This window comes from Triticum urartu, chromosome 7 (genome assembly GCF_003073215.2).
Source record: "Triticum urartu cultivar G1812 chromosome 7, Tu2.1, whole genome shotgun sequence".
In the NCBI taxonomy this organism is placed as follows: domain Eukaryota; kingdom Viridiplantae; phylum Streptophyta; class Magnoliopsida; order Poales; family Poaceae; genus Triticum; species Triticum urartu.
The window spans coordinates 90851392-90864324 of NC_053028.1; the positions used below are offsets into that span (position 1 = coordinate 90851392).

General features: G+C 44.5%; 1 long non-coding RNA gene across 1 annotated transcript; it reads left to right on the top strand.

Annotated features, from left to right (window-relative positions):
• The first annotated feature begins 8014 nt into the window (after positions 1–8014).
• LOC125524360 lies at positions 8015–8676 on the top strand. Its single transcript, XR_007290700.1, has 2 exons — positions 8015–8256; positions 8340–8676. It is a non-coding gene; the product is annotated as an uncharacterized LOC125524360 (long non-coding RNA).
• Positions 8677–12933: the final 4257 nt, after the last annotated feature.

The window sequence follows — 12933 nt, forward strand, 5'->3', positions numbered from 1 at the left end:
AGTCCAGTTGACCTGAAATTTCACGGAGCTTATTTTTGGGCCAGAAAAAGCCCACAGAGTACCGGAGATGGACCAGAGGAGTCCCGAAGCCACCATGAGGGTGGGGCGCTCCCTACCCCCCTGGGCGCGCCCCCCTACCTCGTGGTCGCCTCAGGGACCCCCTGACTTGTTCCCGACGCCAACACCTCTCATATAATGCCAAACTTCCAGAAAATAACCTAGATTGGGAGTTCCGCCGCCGCAAGCCTCCGTAGCCACCAAAAACCAATCTAGACCCGCTACGGTACCCTGACGGAGGGGGGGAATCCCTCTCCGGTGGCCATCTTCATCATCCCGGTGCTCTCCATGACGAGGAGGGAGTAGTTCACCCTCGGGGCTGAGGGTATGTACCAGTAGCTATGTGTGTGATCTCTCTCTCTCTCTCGTGTTCTTGATTTGGCATGATCTTGATGTATCGCAAGCTTTGCTATTAACTTTGGATCTTATGATGCTTCTCCCCCTCTACTCTCTTGTAATGGATTGAGTTTTCCCTTTTAAGTTATTTTATCGGATTGAGTCTTTAAGGATTTGAGAACACTTGATGTATGTCTTGCATGTGCTTATCTGTGGTGACAATGGGATATCACGTGATCCACTTGATGTATGTTTTGGTGATCAACTTGCGAGTTCCGTGACCTCATGAACTTATGCATAGGGGTTGGCACACGTTTTCGTCTTGACTCTCCGGTAGAAACTTTGAGGCACTCTTTGAAGTTCTTTGTGTTGGTTGAATAGATGAATCTGAGATTGTGTGATGCATATCGTATAATCTTACCCACGGATACTTGAGGTGACATTGGAGTATACAGGTGACATTAGGGTTTTGGTTGATTTGCGTCTTAGGGTGTTATTCTAGTACGAACTCTAGGATAGATCGAACGGAAAGAATAGCTTCGTGTTATTTTACTACGGACTCTTGAATAGATCGATCAGAAAGGATAACTTTGAGGTGGTTTCGTACCCTACAATAATCTCTTCGTTTGTTCTCTGCTATTAGTGACTTTGGAGTGACTCTTTGTTGCATGTTGAGGGATAGTTATATGATCCAATTATGTTATTATTGTTGAGAGAACTTGCACTAGTGAAAGTATGAACCCTAGGCCTTGTTTCCTAGCATTGAAATACCGTTTACACTCACTTTTACCATTAGTTACCTTGCTGTTTCTATATTTTCATATTTCAAGAACCTATATCTACCATCCATATTGCACTTGTATCACCATCTCTTCGCCGAACTAATGCACCTATACAATTTACCATTGTATTGGGTGTGTTGGGGACACAAGAGACTCTTTGTTATTTGGTTGTAGGGTTGTTTGAGAGAGACCATCTTCAACCTATGCATACCACGGATTGATAAACCTTAGGTCGTCCACTTGAGGGAAATTTTCTACTGTCCTACAAACCTCGGCACTTGGAGGCCAACAACGTCTACAAGAAGAAGGTTGTGTAGTAGACATCAGGGAGCTCTGTAGCATTTCTGATATTATATGTGGATGACATATTGTTGATCGGAAATGATACTGAATTTCTGAATGGCATAAAAGGATACTTGAATAAGAATTTTTTTTCAATGAAAGACCTCGATGAAGCTGTTGATATATTAGGCATCAAGATCTATAGAGATAGATCAAGACCTTTAATTGGACTTTCACAAAGCACATACCTTGATAAAGTTTTGAAGAAGTTCAAAATGGATCAGTCAAAGAAAGGGTTCTTGCCTGTGTTACAAGGTGTGAAGTTGAGTCAGATTCAATGCCCGATCACTACAGAAGATACAGAGAAAATGAAAGTCATTCCCTATGCCTCAGCCATAGGTTCTATCATGTATGCAATGTTGTGTACCAGACCTGATGTGTGCCTTGCTATTAGTTTAGCAGGGAGGTACCAAAGTAATCCAGGAGTGGATCACTGGACAGCGGTCAAGAACATCCTGAAATACCTGAAAAGGACTAAGGATATGTTTCTCGTTTATGGAGGTGACAAAGAGCTCGTCGTAAAAGGTTACCTCGATGCAAGCTTTGACATTGATCCGGATGACTCTAAGTCGCAAACCGGATACATATTTATATTGCATGGTGGAGCTGTGAGTTGGTGCCGTTCCAAGCAGAGCGTCGTGGCGGGATCTACGTGTGAAGCAGAGTACACAGCTGCTTTGGAAGCAGCAAATGAAGGAGTCTGGATGACGGAGTTCATATCCGATCTAGGTGTAATACCTAGTGCATCGGGTCCTATGAAAATATTTTGTGACAATACTGGTGCAATTTCCTTGGCAAAGGAATCCAGATTTCACAGAAGAACTAAGCACATCAAGAGACGCTTCAATTCCATCCACGATCAAGTCAAGGAGGGAGACATAGAGATTTGCAAGATACATACGGATCTGAATGTTGCAGACCCATTGACTAAGCCTCTCTCACGAGCAAAATATGATCAGCACCAAGACTCCATGGGTGTTTCATTACTACGTAATCTAGATTATTGACTCTAGTGCAAGTGGGAGACTGAAGGAAATATGCCCTAGAGGCAATAATATAGTTATTATTTATATTTCCTTATATCATGATAAATGTTTATTATTCATGCTAGAATTGTATTAACAGGAAACTTAGTACATGTGTGAATACATAGACATACAGAGTGTCCCTAGTATGCCTCTATTTGACTACCTTGTTAATTGATACGTCTCCGTCGTATCTACTTTTCCAAACACTTTTGCCCTTGTTTTGGACTCTAACTTGCATGATTTGAATGGAACTAACCCGGACTGACGTTGTTTTCAGTAGAATTGCCATGGTGTTATTTTTGTGCAGAAATAAAAGTTCTCGGAATGACCTGAAAATCAATGGAGAATTATTTTGGAATATATAAAAAATACTGGAAGGAAGATCCACGTCACGGGGCCTCCACCTGTCCACGAGGGTGGGGGGCGCGCCTGCCCCTGCCTCGTGGGCCCCCGGACGCTCCACCGACCTCAACTCCAACTCTATATATTCGTGTTCGGGAAGAAAAAACCAGAGAGAAGGATTCATCGCGTTTTACGATACGGAGCCGCCGCCAAGCCCTAATCTCTCTCGGGAGGGCTGATCTGGAGTCCGTTCGGGGCTCCGGAGAGGGGAATCCGTCGCCATCATCATCATCAACCTTTCTCCATCACCAATTTCATGATGCTCACCGCCGTGTGTGAGTAATTCCATCGTAGGCTTGCTGGACGGTGATGGGTTGGATGAGATTTATCATGTAATCGAGTTGGTTTTGTTAGGGTTTGATCCCTAGTATCCACTATGTTCTGAGATTGATATTGCTATGACTTTGCTATGCTTAATGCTTGTCACTAGGGCCCGAGTGCGATGATTTCAGATCTGAACCTATTATGTTTTCATGAATATATGTGAGTTCTTGATAGTATCTTGCAAGTCTATAGTCACCTACTATGTGTTATGATCCGGCAACCACGAAGTGACAATAATCGGGACCACTCCCGGTGATGACTGTAGTTTGAGGAGTTCGTGTATTCACTATGTGTTAATGCTTTGGTCTGGTACTCTATTAAAAGGAGGCCTTAATATCCCTTAGTTTTCGTTAGGACCCCGCTGCCACGGGAGGGTAGGACAAAAGATGTCATGCAAGTTCTTTTTCATAAGCACATATGACTATATTCGGAATACATGCCTACATTACATTGATGAATTGGAGCTAGTTCTGTGTCACCCTAGGTTATGACTGTTACATGATCGATCGCATCTGGCATAATTACCTATCACCGATCCATTGCCTACGAGCTTTCCATATATTATCCTTTGCTTATTACTTTTCCGTTGCTATTATTATCATCACTATAAAACACCAAAAATATTACTTTTGCTACTGTTACCTTTGCCACTGTTACCACTACTATCATATTACTTTGCCACTAAACACTTTGCTGTAGATACTAAGTTTCCAGGTGTGGTTGAATTGACAACTCAGCTACTAATACTTCAGAATATTCTTTGGCTCCCCTTGTGGCGAATCAATAAATTTGGGTTGAATACTCTACCCTTGAAAACTGTTGCGATCCCCTATACTTGTGGGTTATCAAGACTATTTTCTGGCGCCGTTGCCGGGGAGCATAGCTCTATTCTTTGAGTCACTTGGGATTTATATCTGCTTATCACTATGAAGAACATGAAAGACGCTAAAACAAAAATTTATCCCTCAACTACGAGGGGAGGTAAGGAACTGCCATCTAGCTCTGCACTTGATTCACCTTCTGTTTTGAGTAAGCTTGCGACACCTAAACCTGCTTCTACTATTAATTCTGATATGTCGCATGTTATTGATGATGCCACTTCTGCTATGCATGATACTTATGATGAAACTACTTCTATGCTTGATACTATTGCACCACTTGGTTAATTTCTTGATGACCAACTTGCTAAGGCTAGAGAGAATGAAATTATTGAAACTGATAATATTGATGAAAGTGATGATGAAGACTCTCCCCCTAGATATGAATTACCTGTTGTGCCTGAGGGCTATGTTATGGATAAAGAAACTGCTAGAGATTTTTCTTGCTTGCAATGATAGGAGTGATCTTAAGAAATTATTAGCTAAGCTGAAACAAAAACTCTTAATGCTAGAATGAAATATGATCCTGCTTATGCTACTTCACCTATCTTTGTTACTGATAAGGATTATGATTTCTCTATCGACCCTGAGATAATTACTTTAGTTGAATCTGATCCTTTCTATGGCTATGAATCTGAAACTGTTGTGACACATCTTACTAAATTAAATGATATAGCCACCCTGTTCACTAATGATGAGAAAACTCGCTACTACTATATCCTTAAAATATTTCCGTTCTCATTAAAGGGTGATGCTAAGATATGGTTTAATTCTCTTGATCTTGGTTATGTGTGTAGTCCCCAGGATATGATTTATTACTTCTCTGCTAAATATTTTCCTGCTCATAAGAAACAAGCCTCTTTAAGGGAAATATATAATTTTGTGCAAATTGAAGAAGAGAGTCTCCCACAAGCTTGGGGGAGGCTTCTCCAATTACTTAATGCTTTGCCTGATCATCCTCTTAAGAAAAATGAAATACTTGATATCTTTTATAATGGACTAATCGATGCTTCCAAAGACCACCTGGATAGTTGTGTCGGTTGTGTTTTCAGGGAAAGAACACCAAATAAAGATGGAATTTTATTGAATAATATGTTAACTAATGAAAATAATTAGACACTTCCTGATCTAATTCCTAAAACAACTCCTAAGCCAACTCCGAAGAAGAGGGGTATTCTATTTCTCAGTCCTGAAGATATGCAAGAGGCAAAGAAATATATGAAGGAAAAAGGTATTGAAGCTGAAGATGTTAAGAATTTACCTCCTATTGAAGAAATACATGGTCTTGATAACCCGACACAGGTAGTAAAGGTAAATTCTCTCTATAGATATGATAAAGCTGAAATTCCATTTACTAAGTTTGCTAACCCATGCTTGGATGAGTTTAATGACTTTATGGTTAAACAAGAAAACTTTAATGCTTATTTTGGTAGAGAATTAAAACGCAATGCTGATATGCTTGACACTTGGGTGATTATATGGCTAATATTAAAGGTGAACTTAAACTTATTAGTAAATATGCTTCTATGGTTACCACTCAAGTAGAACAAGTACTTAAAGCTCAGAATGATTTGCTAAGTGAATTAAATAGTAAGAAAAATGATAATGCTATTAGAGTTATGACTAGAGGAGGTAAAATAACTCAGGAATCTTTGTATCCTGAGAGTCATCTTAAGAGAATTGAGCAATATTCTCAGAGAAATAATATAGATGCACCTAGTCCTTCTAAGAGGAAGAAAAAGAAAAATGATAGGACTTTGCATGCTTCTAGTGAACCTGTTGTAGACACACCTAAGAATCCCAATGATATTTCTATTTCTGATGCTGAAACACAATCTGGTAATGAACATGAACCTGGTGATAATGTTAATGATGATGTTCATATAGATGCTCAACCAAGCAATGTTAACGATGTAGAAATTGAACCTGCTATTGATCTTGATAACACACAATCAAAGAATCAACGTTATGATAAGAGAGACTTTGTTGCTAGGAAGCACGGTAAAGAAAGAGAACCATGGGTTCAGAAACCCATGCCCTTTCCTCCTAAACTATCCAAGAAAAGGATGATGAGGATTTTGAGCGCTTTGCTGAAATGATTAGACCTATCTTTTGCGTATGTGTTTGACTGATATGCTTAAAATGAATCCTTATGCTAAATATATGAAAGAAATTGTTACAAATAAAAGAAAGATACCGGAAGCTGAAATTTCCACCATGCTTGATAATTATACTTTTAAGGGTGGAATACCAAAGAAACTAGGAGATCCAAGAGTACCAACTATACCATGCTCCATTAAAAGAAATTATGTTAGAACTGCTTTATGTGATCTTGGAGCCGGTGTTAGTATTATGCCTCTCTCTTTATATCGTAGACTTGATTTGAATGCGTTGACACCTACTGAAATATCTTTGCAAATGGTTGATAAATTAACTGCTATACCTGTCGGTATTTGTGAGGATGTGCATGTTGTGGTTGCAAACGTTATTATTTTAACGAACTTTGTTATTCTTGATATTTCCGAGGACGATAGTATGTCTATTATTCTTGGAAAACCCTTTTTGTATACTGCAGGGGCTGTTTATTGATTGCACCAAAGGCAATGTCACTTTTCATGTTAATGGCAATGAGCATACAGTACACTTTCCAAGGAAACAACCTTAAGTTCACAGTATCAATTTTATTGGAAAAATTCCATCGATTATTATTGGAGGTTTTAAATTTCCTCTTCCTACTGCTAAGAAGAAATATGATATTCTTATTATTGTGGACATGCATATCCCCGTCGAGGTAACATAGTGTTATTCGAAATTTCTCTGGTTTCATGCAATTCGGTGTGAGTTTGTTAACAAGACTTGATCAACCTTATTAGTGGATTCCTTTTTATGAGCATGAGATGGATGAAGTTAGAAACCACAATCTTCTGTACCCTCATTTTACTTTCTGTTATTTAGATTAAATAAAGCAAAAATAGTATATTCGGTCAGTTTTTTGAATTATTCGTGCAATAAAAAAATATCCCGAAAATAAAAATTCTCCAAATGCCCTGAAAATTAAATATGATTTTTTCTGAAATATATAAGAATATTTGGCACTGAGAACACAGCAGGGGGAGCAAGCATCTAGCCACGAGGGTCCAGGGCGCGCCCCCTGCCTCGTGGGCCCATGGTGGCTCCCCTTCACGTATTCCAGCTACCACACACTCCTTCCTCCCACAAACATCACTAACCAATTCAAACCCGAGTCCAAGCTCATTTTGCTGTGATTTTCGATCTCCTTGCTTAAAACACCTCTCATAGAACTGCTCTGGTGGATCCAACTCCAAACAAATTGACTAGGCCAAGGGGGGAGGCAGCGCCCATCACGTGGTCGATAGGGACCAGGGATAGACGGAAGCATTCAAAAACGGTGCTACAACGAGGAAGAGAAGGCAGAAGGGTGGGATGGAAGAGCAGCGTGAGGGGGGGATTCGCTTGTGCCAAACTGTTTTTGGGTTGGAGTGTGCTCCAAATATCCCCACAATCATTTTAATAGGGATTAATTTTTTTCGAGAAAAAAAGCAGTTATTATATGACAATCAAATAACGACTCTGCTAAAGTTTTTCTAACACAGCGCTCGCGTATTTTTTTTCTCCATCGCTGGTAGTCGTAGGTGGGCCGTCCCTTCCTCACAGTTGTGACAGGAGACAACATTTATTTGGAGAAGTACGCAGCATTCACACATCACGCTCAGGCCATTACAGACAACAGTACACACACATGGGCACATGGCACACTGTACACAGTATATACACGAGCGCCTATCACTACAGCACACCATGTTGACCAAGGACGACTCTGACCATTATAATTCCGTGGAGTCACGAACTAATCCAAGACAACGTCGCCAGACGACCTTCTCTGCGCGAATAGTTCCTTCCCTATAAAGCAAGCACGCGCAAAGACATCGAGAATAGCCGACAGAGAAGCTTCCCTAAGTAGCATGGAGCGTTCTTCTTCTTCTTCTTCTTCTTCTTCTTCTTCTTCTTTGCGGGCACGCGGCAGCGGCGTCACCCTCCTGCTGGCTCTCCTACTCTGTTCCTTGGCGTGCTCGGCCGCGGTCCAAGGTATTCGTTTCCCTCGAACAACCAACCATTTCTTTCTGTGTATGCTTGGCCGGATTGATCAATCGACGTGTGCATGCATGCAGTTTCTCTGGACGGAAACCGCGAGGGGCAACGACCTCCGGCGCCCTGGGCATCAGGCGCGAGGTCGAAGTACTGCCCAGGCTGCAGCGACGACGGCGCCACTCCGCCGCCACCGCTGTCTGCAACTACGTCGGCACTTGCGCCTCACCGCAAGACCCTGGGGGTTGCTGCGAGGATCCTCCCTTCCACGAGAACCACCTATACTAGATGATATATATTGTTCTGTTGATGATGATCAGATGGCTAAGAGTCAAAGCAGAGAAATCTGAGCAAAGCCTTTACGACCCAGACATGTTGCATGTTGGCTCTCCAAATTAATTCTTAGCGAAAGTTCTACTACCCTTGACCGACACCCATCTTGTGGTATATATTACAGCAACTCCGAGTCATCGTATTGGCTCAATCGTCATTATAATCATTAATATGACGATTTTGAGCAAAAATAACGCTCTAAGAGAGTCGTCATCCAACCTCAGATAGTCATAATTTATGGAGGGCGTTTCATATCAAACCCGCAAGTCTTCATATTTTGACACTAGGTGTTTGGAGTGTGCTCCATCCATCAACCAACCGCATGTGAGCGCTCTCCTCAGCCTTTCGCGCGGCCCATTTTTTGTCCCTACCAATGGCGCCGCAGACGGTCATGACAACGTGTGTCAACTGCTCGCGGCCACTCCCGGCACATTTTTCCAACGCCCGCCATGTTTTTCCGTCACCCACCATTCGCGACTGTAAAAAGGTCATTGCCATGGTTGAATAGCTCACAACCTCCACTGACAACACAGTTGCCTATAGCCCCTTTCATCATTCATGTCGTCATGCCGCTTCCCATGTGGCCAGAATGGGTGTCGCTCTTGGAGGAGCAGGTGATGGAAGAGGAGCAAGCAGAGAGGAGGAGGATCAACATTATGCGCTAGAGGCCGCGCAGGAGGATCCTGCCCTTGATGAATGTGTGGGTTGGAATCTCATAACACACTCCACTTTTAAGGATATCCAACACGGGAACGTACATATCCCGTATGAGCGGGAGAGGGCTCGCCCATGCAACTCATATCGGACACCACATGTTTCCCCTCACATCTCTGTTAAGGATGTGTGGGATTAGTACCATGCCTCCCATGCCTCGATCGTCCACCCTGACAAAATCTTCAAGCATAGCTATGCCGGGCAGGCATTGCTGGTGGAGAGCCGCCACGCCATCTGGCTCTATTACAATGTAAAACATGCGGACTTGGCAACGAAGTGGTAGCACATTAGATGGCACACATTCGACATGCACACAGTGACATTCACCATGACGAATTGGCCCCTATCCCCCTCTTGAACATTCCGTTTTGGGCCTCCACGATGACGGGTAGGAACGGGACAAAGATGAGGTAGTCGGATTGTCACACTGCCACACGTAGAGGACGAGGTGGCTCATCATATGCATGTGCCCTGTGCACTGCATTCACCTTCTCCCAGGACATAAAAAGTCGTTGGTTTAGTAAAAAAAAGTCACTAAGCGACCTTTTCACCCCTATTAGTAAAAAAAGTCATTACAATTTACACACACAATGACACATTAGAGGGTGAGCCTCTGAGGGAGTCCTGGACTAAGGGGTCCTCGGGTGTACGGCCTGTTAGCCATGGGCCGGACTGATGGGCTGTGAAGATACGAAGACCGAAGACTGCACCCGTGTCCGGATGGGACTCTCCTTGGCGTGGAAGGCAAGCTTGGCGACCAAATATGTAGATTCCTTTCTTTGTAACCGACCTTGTGTAACCCTAGATCCTCCCGGTGTCTACATAAACCGGAGGACTTAGTCCAGAGGGAGATAGACTCATTACCATAGTCATACAGGCTAGACTTCTAGGGTTTAGCCACTATAATCTAATGGTAGATCAACTCTTGTAATACTCATATTCATCAAGATCAATCAAGCAATAAGTAGGGTATTACCTCCATAAAGAGGGCCCGAACCTGGGTAAACATCGTGTCCCCTGACTCCTGTTACCATCGACCTTAGACGCACAGTTCGGGACCCCCTAACCGAGATCCGCCGGTTTTGACACCGACATTGGTGCTTTCATTGAGAGTTCCACTGTGCCATCCCCAAAAGGTTTCGATGGCCCCTTCAATCATCAACAATGACGCTGTCCAAGGAGAAACCTTTCTCCCCGGACAGATCTTCGTATTCGGCGGCTTCGCACTATGGGCCAACTCCTTTGGCCACCTGGAGCAGATCGATAGCTACGCCCCTGGCCATTAGGTCAGATTTGGGAGCTTGAACTATGTCGCGGACGTCCATGGAGATTTGATCTTAGCCGGATTCGAGACCGCGGCAGCCACTCCTGGTCACCTTGATGAACATGACTTAACTCTGTCGTCAAACCGTATCCAGGAGATAGCTCCTGTAACGGCTCCGGCCTTAGATCCAGAGCATACAGCATCGTCCAAGGATTGGAGGCTCAACCCCACCACGGAGGCTACAGATTCCCCGTTGTTGGAGCCGCACATGGACGTAACCTCACACAATATTTGTGTCACCGGAACTCCGGACTCATTTCTGGGCGTAAGTTCCAAACCATGTGAGCCCACGGATGCCGAACTTGATCGTTTATCGATCTTCGAGTTCGGCGCCACGGACATCTTCCAACACTCGCCCTTGGGTGATGTGCTAAACTCATTAAAGAGCATGTCCTTGGCGGGGGACTCACAGCCGAACTATGTTCGGTTCAAACTAGGGGCTGATAAAGGAGAATCTTGCTTCCCACCTGCCACCCACTTCATAGCCACAATCGAGGATTTAACCGACATGCTTGATTACGACTCCGAAGACATCGACGGTATGGACGACGATGCTGATGAGGAGCAAGACCAGAACCCGCCATATACGGGACGCTGGACGCCCACTTCTTCATACGATGTGTACATGGTGGATACACCCAAAATAACCAACGACGATGACAAAGAAAATCCAGTCGAGAATAAACCTCCTGAGACACAACAAAAACGCCGGCGTCCTCGGTGCCGCTCTAAGTCACGTCGTTCAAAAGACAGCAATGCTGACACCTGTGAAAATAATACGCCGGACGATGCCGAAAACAATGAAGACCTTGCCGAGGTAATATCTGAACAGGAGGAGCAAGAAAACGGGCAAGCTAGCCCTGACGAACAGGCCAGGCCTAACGACTCGGAGGACGGTAGTTATCGTCCGCTCTCTGAGGACGAGGAAAGCCTCGGCAACGAAGATTTCATCGTGCCTGAGGAACCTCTCGAGCAGGAGCGCTTCAAGCGCCAGCTAATAGCCACTACAAGGAGTCTGAAAAAGAAAAAGCAGCAGCTTCAAGCTGACCAAGATCTGCTCGTCGACAGATGGTCTGATGTCCTGGCAGCCGAAGAATACGGCCTTAGACGCCCGACCAAGAGTTACCCAAAGCAAAGGATGCTACCTCAGTTCGATGAAGAGGCGCCGGAGCCCATACCTCCCTCGTGTAATGCGGTCGGCCGAATACTACACGGTTGGGACAGTGCGACGGACCAACCACCTCGTGGTCGAGATAGAGCGGTAACTCAAGCCGAACAGCAGTCCGCCCTGCTGCCACGAAAAAACAGAGACAAAACGGTCCGGGGTCATGCATACGACCTCAGACAAACCCTGGATAGTAGAGCAGGATATACCCGATCAATCTATGGATCGCGAGGACGTTCCTCAACACGTGATGATGGCTACCTATTCGGACGTGACAAACCTAGTCACACCCGAGCCGACAACCGCAGACAGACTCCATCGGAGCTACGCCGCGATGCGGCCGGATATAGAGGCGCTTCACACCCTCTTTGCTTCACTGATGAAGTAATGGATCACGAATTCCCCGAAGGGTTCAAACCCGTGAATATTGAATCATACGACGGAACAACCGATCCCGCGGTATGGATCGAGGATTTCATTCTCCACATACACATGGCCCGCGGGGATGATCTTCATGCCATCAAATACCTCTCACTAAAACTCAAAGGGCCAGCTCGACACTGGTTAAACAGCCTGCCTGAAAATTCTACTGGCAGCTGGGAGGACTTGGAAGAAGCTTTTCTTGACAACTTCCAAGGTACATACGTCCGGCCACCAGACGCCGATGACTTAAGTCACATGGTCCAACAACCTGGAGAGTCAGCCAGGAAATTCTGGACTAGATTCCTAACTAAAAAGAACCAGATCGTTGACTGTCCAGATGCCGAAGACCTAGCGGCCTTTAAACATAGCATCCGTGACGAATAGCTCGCCCGCCATCTCGGCCAAGAAAATCCCAAATCTATGGCAGCCTTCACGGCACTCATGACCCGCTTTTGCGCGGGTGAGGACAGTTGGCTGGCTCGTAGCAAAAACATAGCCAGCAAGGCGGGGCCCTCCAAGGTCAAAAGAAGCAACGGCAAGCTCCGACGTAACAGATACAAGCGCCGAAGCAATGGTGATAATACCGATGACACTACAGTTAATGCCGGATTCAACGGCTCCAATTACGGTCAGCGGAAAAAGGCGTATAAAAGGAATAGTCAGGGACCATCCAGGTTGGACCACATACTCGATCGTCTGTGCCAGATACATGGCACCC